General features: G+C 50.7%; 26 non-coding genes across 26 annotated transcripts in view; 16 read left to right on the forward strand and 10 right to left on the reverse strand.

Moving 5' to 3' along the window:
• The window catches only part of LOC131455034 (U2 spliceosomal RNA), a 193-nt gene extending 107 nt beyond the window's left edge, over positions 1-86 (reverse strand). The window contains exon 1 of the small nuclear RNA XR_009239658.1: positions 1-86. This exon is cut by the window's left edge and continues 107 nt beyond it. This is a non-coding gene — a small nuclear RNA (U2 spliceosomal RNA).
• A 308-nt stretch (positions 87-394) lies between these two features.
• LOC131454885 (5S ribosomal RNA) lies at positions 395-513 on the forward strand. Its single transcript, XR_009239521.1, has one exon. It is a non-coding gene; the product is annotated as a 5S ribosomal RNA (ribosomal RNA).
• A 205-nt stretch (positions 514-718) lies between these two features.
• LOC131455064 (U2 spliceosomal RNA) lies at positions 719-911 on the reverse strand. The gene has a single exon (XR_009239686.1). It is a non-coding gene; the product is annotated as a U2 spliceosomal RNA (small nuclear RNA).
• A 308-nt stretch (positions 912-1,219) lies between these two features.
• LOC131455073 (5S ribosomal RNA) lies at positions 1,220-1,338 on the forward strand. The gene has a single exon (XR_009239695.1). It is a non-coding gene; the product is annotated as a 5S ribosomal RNA (ribosomal RNA).
• Positions 1,339-1,462: 124 nt separating this feature from the next.
• LOC131455035 (U2 spliceosomal RNA) lies at positions 1,463-1,655 on the reverse strand. The gene has a single exon (XR_009239659.1). It is a non-coding gene; the product is annotated as a U2 spliceosomal RNA (small nuclear RNA).
• A 308-nt stretch (positions 1,656-1,963) lies between these two features.
• LOC131455100 (5S ribosomal RNA) lies at positions 1,964-2,082 on the forward strand. The gene has a single exon (XR_009239719.1). It is a non-coding gene; the product is annotated as a 5S ribosomal RNA (ribosomal RNA).
• A 118-nt stretch (positions 2,083-2,200) lies between these two features.
• LOC131455036 (U2 spliceosomal RNA) lies at positions 2,201-2,393 on the reverse strand. Its single transcript, XR_009239660.1, has one exon. It is a non-coding gene; the product is annotated as a U2 spliceosomal RNA (small nuclear RNA).
• A 308-nt stretch (positions 2,394-2,701) lies between these two features.
• Positions 2,702-2,817, forward strand: LOC131454969 (5S ribosomal RNA). The gene has a single exon (XR_009239601.1). It is a non-coding gene; the product is annotated as a 5S ribosomal RNA (ribosomal RNA).
• Positions 2,818-3,113: 296 nt separating this feature from the next.
• Positions 3,114-3,232, forward strand: LOC131454954 (5S ribosomal RNA). The gene has a single exon (XR_009239587.1). It is a non-coding gene; the product is annotated as a 5S ribosomal RNA (ribosomal RNA).
• A 296-nt stretch (positions 3,233-3,528) lies between these two features.
• Positions 3,529-3,647, forward strand: LOC131454886 (5S ribosomal RNA). The gene has a single exon (XR_009239522.1). It is a non-coding gene; the product is annotated as a 5S ribosomal RNA (ribosomal RNA).
• A 124-nt stretch (positions 3,648-3,771) lies between these two features.
• Positions 3,772-3,964, reverse strand: LOC131455038 (U2 spliceosomal RNA). The gene has a single exon (XR_009239661.1). It is a non-coding gene; the product is annotated as a U2 spliceosomal RNA (small nuclear RNA).
• A 308-nt stretch (positions 3,965-4,272) lies between these two features.
• LOC131454887 (5S ribosomal RNA) lies at positions 4,273-4,391 on the forward strand. The gene has a single exon (XR_009239523.1). It is a non-coding gene; the product is annotated as a 5S ribosomal RNA (ribosomal RNA).
• A 118-nt stretch (positions 4,392-4,509) lies between these two features.
• Positions 4,510-4,702, reverse strand: LOC131455039 (U2 spliceosomal RNA). The gene has a single exon (XR_009239662.1). It is a non-coding gene; the product is annotated as a U2 spliceosomal RNA (small nuclear RNA).
• A 308-nt stretch (positions 4,703-5,010) lies between these two features.
• On the forward strand, positions 5,011-5,129 carry LOC131454948 (5S ribosomal RNA). Its single transcript, XR_009239581.1, has one exon. It is a non-coding gene; the product is annotated as a 5S ribosomal RNA (ribosomal RNA).
• A 296-nt stretch (positions 5,130-5,425) lies between these two features.
• Positions 5,426-5,544, forward strand: LOC131454888 (5S ribosomal RNA). The gene has a single exon (XR_009239524.1). It is a non-coding gene; the product is annotated as a 5S ribosomal RNA (ribosomal RNA).
• Positions 5,545-5,668: 124 nt separating this feature from the next.
• LOC131455040 (U2 spliceosomal RNA) lies at positions 5,669-5,861 on the reverse strand. The gene has a single exon (XR_009239663.1). It is a non-coding gene; the product is annotated as a U2 spliceosomal RNA (small nuclear RNA).
• A 308-nt stretch (positions 5,862-6,169) lies between these two features.
• Positions 6,170-6,288, forward strand: LOC131454889 (5S ribosomal RNA). Its single transcript, XR_009239525.1, has one exon. It is a non-coding gene; the product is annotated as a 5S ribosomal RNA (ribosomal RNA).
• Positions 6,289-6,406: 118 nt separating this feature from the next.
• LOC131455041 (U2 spliceosomal RNA) lies at positions 6,407-6,599 on the reverse strand. The gene has a single exon (XR_009239664.1). It is a non-coding gene; the product is annotated as a U2 spliceosomal RNA (small nuclear RNA).
• A 308-nt stretch (positions 6,600-6,907) lies between these two features.
• Positions 6,908-7,026, forward strand: LOC131454949 (5S ribosomal RNA). The gene has a single exon (XR_009239582.1). It is a non-coding gene; the product is annotated as a 5S ribosomal RNA (ribosomal RNA).
• A 296-nt stretch (positions 7,027-7,322) lies between these two features.
• LOC131454890 (5S ribosomal RNA) lies at positions 7,323-7,441 on the forward strand. The gene has a single exon (XR_009239526.1). It is a non-coding gene; the product is annotated as a 5S ribosomal RNA (ribosomal RNA).
• Positions 7,442-7,565: 124 nt separating this feature from the next.
• Positions 7,566-7,758, reverse strand: LOC131455048 (U2 spliceosomal RNA). Its single transcript, XR_009239671.1, has one exon. It is a non-coding gene; the product is annotated as a U2 spliceosomal RNA (small nuclear RNA).
• A 308-nt stretch (positions 7,759-8,066) lies between these two features.
• On the forward strand, positions 8,067-8,185 carry LOC131454891 (5S ribosomal RNA). Its single transcript, XR_009239527.1, has one exon. It is a non-coding gene; the product is annotated as a 5S ribosomal RNA (ribosomal RNA).
• A 118-nt stretch (positions 8,186-8,303) lies between these two features.
• Positions 8,304-8,496, reverse strand: LOC131455042 (U2 spliceosomal RNA). Its single transcript, XR_009239665.1, has one exon. It is a non-coding gene; the product is annotated as a U2 spliceosomal RNA (small nuclear RNA).
• Positions 8,497-8,804: 308 nt separating this feature from the next.
• LOC131454893 (5S ribosomal RNA) lies at positions 8,805-8,923 on the forward strand. Its single transcript, XR_009239529.1, has one exon. It is a non-coding gene; the product is annotated as a 5S ribosomal RNA (ribosomal RNA).
• A 296-nt stretch (positions 8,924-9,219) lies between these two features.
• LOC131454894 (5S ribosomal RNA) lies at positions 9,220-9,338 on the forward strand. Its single transcript, XR_009239530.1, has one exon. It is a non-coding gene; the product is annotated as a 5S ribosomal RNA (ribosomal RNA).
• Positions 9,339-9,634: 296 nt separating this feature from the next.
• On the forward strand, positions 9,635-9,753 carry LOC131454895 (5S ribosomal RNA). Its single transcript, XR_009239531.1, has one exon. It is a non-coding gene; the product is annotated as a 5S ribosomal RNA (ribosomal RNA).
• The last annotated feature ends 247 nt before the right edge of the window (positions 9,754-10,000 follow it).

A 10,000-nucleotide genomic window follows, 5' to 3' on the forward strand; every position in this document is an offset into this window, starting at 1 on the left:
TAATCCCCATATAGAGGACATATCAGATATTAAACTGATAAGAACAGATACTACACTTGATCTTAGCCAAAAGGCCGAGAAGCGATGGCCCACAAGTGTCTGGGGCCAACTCAAGATCTTGGCACACAAGTTACTTGTTGTGGTGCCATGTTTTTTAAGTGCGCATAACAAAGGCTGCTGCTGATCACCTCCGCCCCAAGGTGATCTAAGTGCACCTCTGAGCCTTGACGGACAGCTGCTTGACATTTGACACACTCAAAGGGCGCAGCCATACAGCAAAGCCCACCAAAAACAACTTAAACTCTTGAACGTTCGAAAGGCTGACCTTTGAGCTCCTCCACGTGCAGGGGGCCTTGCCTAGTCTATAAAAGGGGTCTGTGTCCTCAGCCCGTCGGCTTACGGCCATACCACCCTGAGCACGCCCGATCTCGTCTGATCTCGGAAGCTAAGCAGGGTCGGGCCTGGTTAGTACTTGGATGGGAGACCGCCTGGGAATACCAGGTGCTGTAAGCTTTTACACTGCTGCTTCCTTACAAGAAACATGGGCTTGCAATTACGTTGACGCACGGGAACGGGCACAGGCACACGTTAACGTCCTTCTAGTTCCAGCCTTGCAAGAAACATGGGCTTGCAATTACGTTGACGCACGGGCACGGGCACAGGCACACGTTAACGTCCTTCTAGTTCCAGCCTTGCTTTGGTTTTCACAGAAAAAAGAGAATGGTGCACCGTTCCTGGTGGCACTGCAATGCCAGGTCAATGCAAGGAGTGAAGAGAGCAAGCCCCAGTTTTCACCTCCCAATGCTCAAAAATGCATTTAATATTTAATCCCCATATAAAGGACATATCAGATATTAAACTGATAAGAACAGATACTACACTTGATCTTAGCCAAAAGGCCGAGAAGCGATGGCCCACAAGTGTCTGGGGCCAACTCAAGATCTTGGCACACAAGTTACTTGTTGTGGTGCCATGTTTTTTAAGTGCGCATAACAAAGGCTGCTGCTGATCACCTCCGCCCCAAGGTGATCTAAGTGCACCTCTGAGCCTTGACGGACAGCTGCTTGACATTTGACACACTCAAAGGGCGCGGCCATACAGCAAAGCCCACCAAAAACAACTTAAACTCTTGAACGTTCGAAAGGCTGACCTTTGAGCTCCTCCACGAGCAGGGGGCCTTGCCTAGTCTATAAAAGGAGTCTGTGTCCCCAGCCCATCGGCTTACGGCCATACCACCCTGAGCACGCCCGATCTCGTCTGATCTCGGAAGCTAAGCAGGGTAGGGCCTGGTTAGTACTTGGATGGGAGACCGCCTGGGAATACCAGGTGCTGTAAGCTTTTACACTGCTGCTTCCTTACAAGAAACATGGGCTTGCAATTACGTTGACGCACGGGCACGGGCACAGGCACACGTTAACGTCCTTCTAGTTCCAGCCTTGCTTTGGTTTTCACAGAAAAAAGAGAATGGTGCACCGTTCCTGGTGGCACTGCAATGCCAGGTCAATGCAAGGAGTGAAGAGAGCAAGCCCCAGTTTTCACCTCCCAATGCTCAAAAATGCATTTAATATTTAATCCCCATATAGAGGACATATCAGATATTAAACTGATAAGAACAGATACTACACTTGATCTTAGCCAAAAGGCCGAGAAGCGATGGCCCACAAGTGTCTGGGGCCAACTCAAGATCTTGGCACACAAGTTACTTGTTGTGGTGCCATGTTTTTTAAGTGCGCATAACAAAGGCTGCTGCTGATCACCTCCGCCCCAAGGTGATCTAAGTGCACCTCTGAGCCTTGACGGACAGCTGCTTGACATTTGACACACTCAAAGGGCGCGGCCATACAGCAAAGCCCACCAAAAACAACTTAAACTCTTGAACGTTCGAAAGGCTGACCTTTGAGCTCCTCCACGAGCAGGGGGCCTTGCCTAGTCTATAAAAGGAGTCTGTGTCCCCAGCCCGTCGGCTTACGGCCATACCACCCTGAGCACGCCCGATCTCGTCTGATCTCGGAAGCTAAGCAGGGTAGGGCCTGGTTAGTACTTGGATGGGAGACCGCCTGGGAATACCAGGTGCTGTAAGCTTTTACACTGCTGCTTCCTTACAAGAAACATGGGCTTGCAATTACGTTGACGCACGGGCACAGGCACACGTTAACGTCCTTCTAGTTCCAGCCTTGCTTTGGTTTTCACAGAAAAAAGAGAATGGTGCACCGTTCCTGGTGGCACTGCAATGCCAGGTCAATGCAAGGAGTGAAGAGAGCAAGCCCCAGTTTTCACCTCCCAATGCTCAAAAATGCATTTAATATTTAATCCCCATATAGAGGACATATCAGATATTAAACTGATAAGAACAGATACTACACTTGATCTTAGCCAAAAGGCCGAGAAGCGATGGCCCACAAGTGTCTGGGGCCAACTCAAGATCTTGGCACACAAGTTACTTGTTGTGGTGCCATGTTTTTTAAGTGCGCATAACAAAGGCTGCTGCTGATCACCTCTGCCCCAAGGTGATCTAAGTGCACCTCTGAGCCTTGACGGACAGCTGCTTGACATTTGACACACTCAAAGGGCGCGGCCATACAGCAAAGCCCACCAAAAACAACTTAAACTCTTGAACGTTCGAAAGGCTGACCTTTGAGCTCCTACACCAGCAGGGGGCCTTGCCTAGTCTATAAAAGGAGTCTGTGTCCCCAGCCCGTCGGCTTGCAATACCACCCTGAGCACGCCCGATCTCGTCTGATCTCGGAAGCTAAGCAGGGTCGGGCCTGGTTAGTACTTGGATGGGAGACCGCCTGGGAATACCAGGTGCTGTAAGCTTTTACACTGCTGCTTCCTTACAAGAAACATGGGCTTGCAATTATGTTGACGCACGGGCACACGTTAACGTCCTTCTAGTTTCAGCCTTGGATGTCACTCTGCAAGCATGTGAGAAGCTTGGAGATGGGGAGCAGCTTACCCATCTCGGTGTAGCTTCCTAATACTGGAATAGAGTGTAGCAGGTAGTGGAGATAAAGGCTCAAGTGCAGTGTGTTCGAAAGGCTGACTTTTGAGCTCCTCCACGAGCAGGGGGCCTTGCCTAGTCTATAAAAGGAGTCTGTGTCCCCAGCCCGTCGGCTTACGGCCATACCACCCTGAGCACGCCCGATCTCGTCTGATCTCGGAAGCTAAGCAGGGTCGTGCCTGGTTAGTACTTGTATGGGAGACCGCCTGGGAATACCAGGTGCTGTAAGCTTTTACACTGCTGCTTCCTTACAAGAAACATGGGCTTGCAATTATGTTGACGCACGGGCACACGTTAACGTCCTTCTAGTTTCAGCCTTGGATGTCGCTCTGCAAGCATGTGAGAAGCTTGGAGATGGGGAGCAGCTTACCCATCTCGGTGTAGCTTCCTAATACTGGAATAGAGTGTAGCAGGTAGTGGAGATAAAGGCTCAAGTGCAGTGTGTTCGAAAGGCTGACTTTTGAGCTCCTCCACGAGCAGGGGGCCTTGCCTAGTCTATAAAAGGAGTCTGTGTCCCCAGCCCGTCGGCTTACGGCCATACCACCCTGAGCACGCCCGATCTCGTCTGATCTCGGAAGCTAAGCAGGGTCGGGCCTGGTTAGTACTTGGATGGGAGACCGCCTGGGAATACCAGGTGCTGTAAGCTTTTACACTGCTGCTTCCTTACAAGAAACATGGGCTTGCAATTACGTTGACGCACGGGCACGGGCACAGGCACACGTTAACGTCCTTCTAGTTCCAGCCTTGCTTTGGTTTTCACAGAAAAAAGAGAATGGTGCACCGTTCCTGGTGGCACTGCAATGCCAGGTCAATGCAAGGAGTGAAGAGAGCAAGCCCCAGTTTTCACCTCCCAATGCTCAAAAATGCATTTAATATTTAATCCCCATATAGAGGACATATCAGATATTAAACTGATAAGAACAGATACTACACTTGATCTTAGCCAAAAGGCCGAGAAGCGATGGCCCACAAGTGTCTGGGGCCAACTCAAGATCTTGGCACACAAGTTACTTGTTGTGGTGCCATGTTTTTTAACTGCGCATAACAAAGGCTGCTGCTGATCACCTCCGCCCCAAGGTGATCTAAGTGCACCTCTGAGCCTTGACAGACAGCTGCTTGACATTTGACACACTCAAAGGGCGCGGCCATACAGCAAAGCCCACCAAAAACAACTTAAACTCTTGAACGTTCGAAAGGCTGACCTTTGAGCTCCTCCACGAGCAGGGGGCCTTGCCTAGTCTATAAAAGGAGTCTGTGTCCCCAGCCCGTCGGCTTACGGCCATACCACCCTGAGCACGCCCGATCTCGTCTGATCTCGGAAGCTAAGCAGGGTCGGGCCTGGTTAGTACTTGGATGGGAGACCGCCTGGGAATACCAGGTGCTGTAAGCTTTTACACTGCTGCTTCCTTACAAGAAACATGGGCTTGCAATTACGTTGACGCACGGGCACAGGCACACGTTAACGTCCTTCTAGTTCCAGCCTTGCTTTGGTTTTCACAGAAAAAAGAGAATGGTGCACCGTTCCTGGTGGCACTGCAATGCCAGGTCAATGCAAGGAGTGAAGAGAGCAAGCCCCAGTTTTCACCTCCCAATGCTCAAAAATGCATTTAATATTTAATCCCCATATAGAGGACATATCAGATATTAAACTGATAAGAACAGATACTACACTTGATCTTAGCCAAAAGGCCGAGAAGCGATGGCCCACAAGTGTCTGGGGCCAACTCAAGATCTTGGCACACAAGTTACTTGTTGTGGTGCCATGTTTTTTAAGTGCGCATAACAAAGGCTGCTGCTGATCACCTCTGCCCCAAGGTGATCTAAGTGCACCTCTGAGCCTTGACGGACAGCTGCTTGACATTTGACACACTCAAAGGGCGCGGCCATACAGCAAAGCCCACCAAAAACAACTTAAACTCTTGAACGTTCGAAAGGCTGACCTTTGAGCTCCTACACCAGCAGGGGGCCTTGCCTAGTCTATAAAAGGAGTCTGTGTCCCCAGCCCGTCGGCTTACGGCCATACCACCCTGAGCACGCCCGATCTCGTCTGATCTCGGAAGCTAAGCAGGGTCGTGCCTGGTTAGTACTTGGATGGGAGACCGCCTGGGAATACCAGGTGCTGTAAGCTTTTACACTGCTGCTTCCTGACAAGAAACATGGGCTTGCAATTATGTTGACGCACGGGCACACGTTAACGTCCTTCTAGTTTCAGCCTTGGATGTCGCTCTGCAAGCATGTGAGAAGCTTGGAGATGGGGAGCAGCTTACCCATCTCGGTGTAGCTTCCTAATACTGGAATAGAGTGTAGCAGGTAGTGGAGATAAAGGCTCAAGTGCAGTGTGTTCGAAAGGCTGACTTTTGAGCTCCTCCACGAGCAGGGGGCCTTGCCTAGTCTATAAAAGGAGTCTGTGTCCCCAGCCCGTCGGCTTACGGCCATACCACCCTGAGCACGCCCGATCTCGTCTGATCTCGGAAGCTAAGCAGGGTCGGGCCTGGTTAGTACTTGGATGGGAGACCGCCTGGGAATACCAGGTGCTGTAAGCTTTTACACTGCTGCTTCCTTACAAGAAACATGGGCTTGCAATTACGTTGACGCACGGGCACGGGCACAGGCACACGTTAACGTCCTTCTAGTTCCAGCCTTGCTTTGGTTTTCACAGAAAAAAGAGAATGGTGCACCGTTCCTGGTGGCACTGCAATGCCAGGTCAATGCAAGGAGTGAAGAGAGCAAGCCCCAGTTTTCACCTCCCAATGCTCAAAAATGCATTTAATATTTAATCCCCATATAGAGGACATATCAGATATTAAACTGATAAGAACAGATACTACACTTGATCTTAGCCAAAAGGCCGAGAAGCGATGGCCCACAAGTGTCTGGGGCCAACTCAAGATCTTGGCACACAAGTTACTTGTTGTGGTGCCATGTTTTTTAACTGCGCATAACAAAGGCTGCTGCTGATCACCTCCGCCCCAAGGTGATCTAAGTGCACCTCTGAGCCTTGACAGACAGCTGCTTGACATTTGACACACTCAAAGGGCGCGGCCATACAGCAAAGCCCACCAAAAACAACTTAAACTCTTGAACGTTCGAAAGGCTGACCTTTGAGCTCCTCCACGAGCAGGGGGCCTTGCCTAGTCTATAAAAGGAGTCTGTGTCCCCAGCCCGTCGGCTTACGGCCATACCACCCTGAGCACGCCCGATCTCGTCTGATCTCGGAAGCTAAGCAGGGTCGGGCCTGGTTAGTACTTGGATGGGAGACCGCCTGGGAATACCAGGTGCTGTAAGCTTTTACACTGCTGCTTCCTTACAAGAAACATGGGCTTGCAATTACGTTGACGCACGGGCACAGGCACACGTTAACGTCCTTCTAGTTCCAGCCTTGCTTTGGTTTTCACAGAAAAAAGAGAATGGTGCACCGTTCCTGGTGGCACTGCAATGCCAGGTCAATGCAAGGAGTGAAGAGAGCAAGCCCCAGTTTTCACCTCCCAATGCTCAAAAATGCATTTAATATTTAATCCCCATATAGAGGACATATCAGATATTAAACTGATAAGAACAGATACTACACTTGATCTTAGCCAAAAGGCCGAGAAGCGATGGCCCACAAGTGTCTGGGGCCAACTCAAGATCTTGGCACACAAGTTACTTGTTGTGGTGCCATGTTTTTTAAGTGCGCATAACAAAGGCTGCTGCTGATCACCTCTGCCCCAAGGTGATCTAAGTGCACCTCTGAGCCTTGACGGACAGCTGCTTGACATTTGACACACTCAAAGGGCGCGGCCATACAGCAAAGCCCACCAAAAACAACTTAAACTCTTGAACGTTCGAAAGGCTGACCTTTGAGCTCCTCCACGTGCAGGGGGCCTTGCCTAGTCTATAAAAGGAGTCTGTGTCCCCAGCCCGTCGGCTTACGGCCATACCACCCTGAGCACGCCCGATCTCGTCTGATCTCGGAAGCTAAGCAGGGTCGTGCCTGGTTAGTACTTGGATGGGAGACCGCCTGGGAATACCAGGTGCTGTAAGCTTTTACACTGCTGCTTCCTGACAAGAAACATGGGCTTGCAATTATGTTGACGCACGGGCACACGTTAACGTCCTTCTAGTTTCAGCCTTGGATGTCGCTCTGCAAGCATGTGAGAAGCTTGGAGATGGGGAGCAGCTTACCCATCTCGGTGTAGCTTCCTAATACTGGAATAGAGTGTAGCAGGTAGTGGAGATAAAGGCTCAAGTGCAGTGTGTTCGAAAGGCTGACTTTTGAGCTCCTCCACGAGCAGGGGGCCTTGCCTAGTCTATAAAAGGAGTCTGTGTCCCCAGCCCGTCGGCTTACGGCCATACCACCCTGAGCACGCCCGATCTCGTCTGATCTCGGAAGCTAAGCAGGGTCGGGCCTGGTTAGTACTTGGATGGGAGACCGCCTGGGAATACCAGGTGCTGTAAGCTTTTACACTGCTGCTTCCTTACAAGAAACATGGGCTTGCAATTACGTTGACGCACGGGCACGGGCACAGGCACACGTTAACGTCCTTCTAGTTCCAGCCTTGCTTTGGTTTTCACAGAAAAAAGAGAATGGTGCACCGTTCCTGGTGGCACTGCAATGCCAGGTCAATGCAAGGAGTGAAGAGAGCAAGCCCCAGTTTTCACCTCCCAATGCTCAAAAATGCATTTAATATTTAATCCCCATATAGAGGACATATCAGATATTAAACTGATAAGAACAGATACTACACTTGATCTTAGCCAAAAGGCAGAGAAGCGATGGCTCACAAGTGTCTGGGGCCAACTCAAGATCTTGGCACACAAGTTACTTGTTGTGGTGCCATGTTTTTTAACTGCGCATAACAAAGGCTGCTGCTGATCACCTCCGCCCCAAGGTGATCTAAGTGCACCTCTGAGCCTTGACAGACAGCTGCTTGACATTTGACACACTCAAAGGGCGCGGCCATACAGCAAAGCCCACCAAAAACAACTTAAACTCTTGAACGTTCGAAAGGCTGACCTTTGAGCTCCTCCACGAGCAGGGGGCCTTGCCTAGTCTATAAAAGGAGTCTGTGTCCCCAGCCCGTCGGCTTACGGCCATACCACCCTGAGCACGCCCGATCTCGTCTGATCTCGGAAGCTAAGCAGGGTCGGGCCTGGTTAGTACTTGGATGGGAGACCGCCTGGGAATACCAGGTGCTGTAAGCTTTTACACTGCTGCTTCCTTACAAGAAACATGGGCTTGCAATTACGTTGACGCACGGGCACAGACACACGTTAACGTCCTTCTAGTTCCAGCCTTGCTTTGGTTTTCACAGAAAAAAGAGAATGGTGCACCGTTCCTGGTGGCACTGCAATGCCAGGTCAATGCAAGGAGTGAAGAGAGCAAGCCCCAGTTTTCACCTCCCAATGCTCAAAAATGCATTTAATATTTAATCCCCATATAGAGGACATATCAGATATTAAACTGATAAGAACAGATACTACACTTGATCTTAGCCAAAAGGCCGAGAAGCGATGGCCCACAAGTGTCTGGGGCCAACTCAAGATCTTGGCACACAAGTTACTTGTTGTGGTGCCATGTTTTTTAAGTGCGCATAACAAAGGCTGCTGCTGATCACCTCTGCCCCAAGGTGATCTAAGTGCACCTCTGAGCCTTGACGGACAGCTGCTTGACATTTGACACACTCAAAGGGCGCGGCCATACAGCAAAGCCCACCAAAAACAACTTAAACTCTTGAACGTTCGAAAGGCTGACCTTTGAGCTCCTCCACGTGCAGGGGGCCTTGCCTAGTCTATAAAAGGGGTCTGTGTCCTCAGCCCGTCGGCTTACGGCCATACCACCCTGAGCACGCCCGATCTCGTCTGATCTCGGAAGCTAAGCAGGGTCGGGCCTGGTTAGTACTTGGATGGGAGACCGCCTGGGAATACCAGGTGCTGTAAGCTTTTACACTGCTGCTTCCTTACAAGAAACATGGGCTTGCAATTACGTTGACGCACGGGCACACGTTAACGTCCTTCTAGTTTCAGCCTTGGATGTCGCTCTGCAAGCATGTGAGAAGCTTGGAGATGGGGAGCAGCTTACCCATCTCGGTGTAGCTTCCTAATACTGGAATAGAGTGTAGCAGGTAGTGGAGATAAAGGCTCAAGTGCAGTGTGTTCGAAAGGCTGACTTTTGAGCTCCTCCACGAGCAGGGGGCCTTGCCTAGTCTATAAAAGGAGTCTGTGTCCCCAGCCCGTCGGCTTACGGCCATACCACCCTGAGCACGCCCGATCTCGTCTGATCTCGGAAGCTAAGCAGGGTCGGGCCTGGTTAGTACTTGGATGGGAGACCGCCTGGGAATACCAGGTGCTGTAAGCTTTTACACTGCTGCTTCCTTACAAGAAACATGGGCTTGCAATTACGTTGACGCACAGGCACACGTTAACGTCCTTCTAGTTTCAGCCTTGGATGTCGCTCTGCAAGCATGTGAGAAGCTTGGAGATGGGGAGCAGCTTACCCATCTCGGTGTAGCTTCCTAATACTGGAATAGAGTGTAGCAGGTAGTGGAGATAAAGGCTCAAGTGCAGTGTGTTCGAAAGGCTGACTTTTGAGCTCCTCCACGAGCAGGGGGCCTTGCCTAGTCTATAAAAGGAGTCTGTGTCCCCAGCCCGTCGGCTTACGGCCATACCACCCTGAGCACGCCCGATCTCGTCTGATCTCGGAAGCTAAGCAGGGTCGGGCCTGGTTAGTACTTGGATGGGAGACCGCCTGGGAATACCAGGTGCTGTAAGCTTTTACACTGCTGCTTCCTTACAAGAAACATGGGCTTGCAATTACGTTGACGCACAGGCACACGTTAACGTCCTTCTAGTTTCAGCCTTGGATGTCGCTCTGCAAGCATGTGAGAAGCTTGGAGATGGGGAGCAGCTTACCCATCTCGGTGTAGCTTCCTAATACTGGAATAGAGTGTAGCAGGTAGTGGAGATAAAGGCTCAAGTGCAGTGTGTTCGAAAGGCTGACTTTTGAGCTCCTCCACGAGC

This window comes from Solea solea, unplaced genomic scaffold (assembly GCF_958295425.1).
Source record: "Solea solea unplaced genomic scaffold, fSolSol10.1 scaffold_70, whole genome shotgun sequence".
Classification (NCBI taxonomy): domain Eukaryota; kingdom Metazoa; phylum Chordata; class Actinopteri; order Pleuronectiformes; family Soleidae; genus Solea; species Solea solea.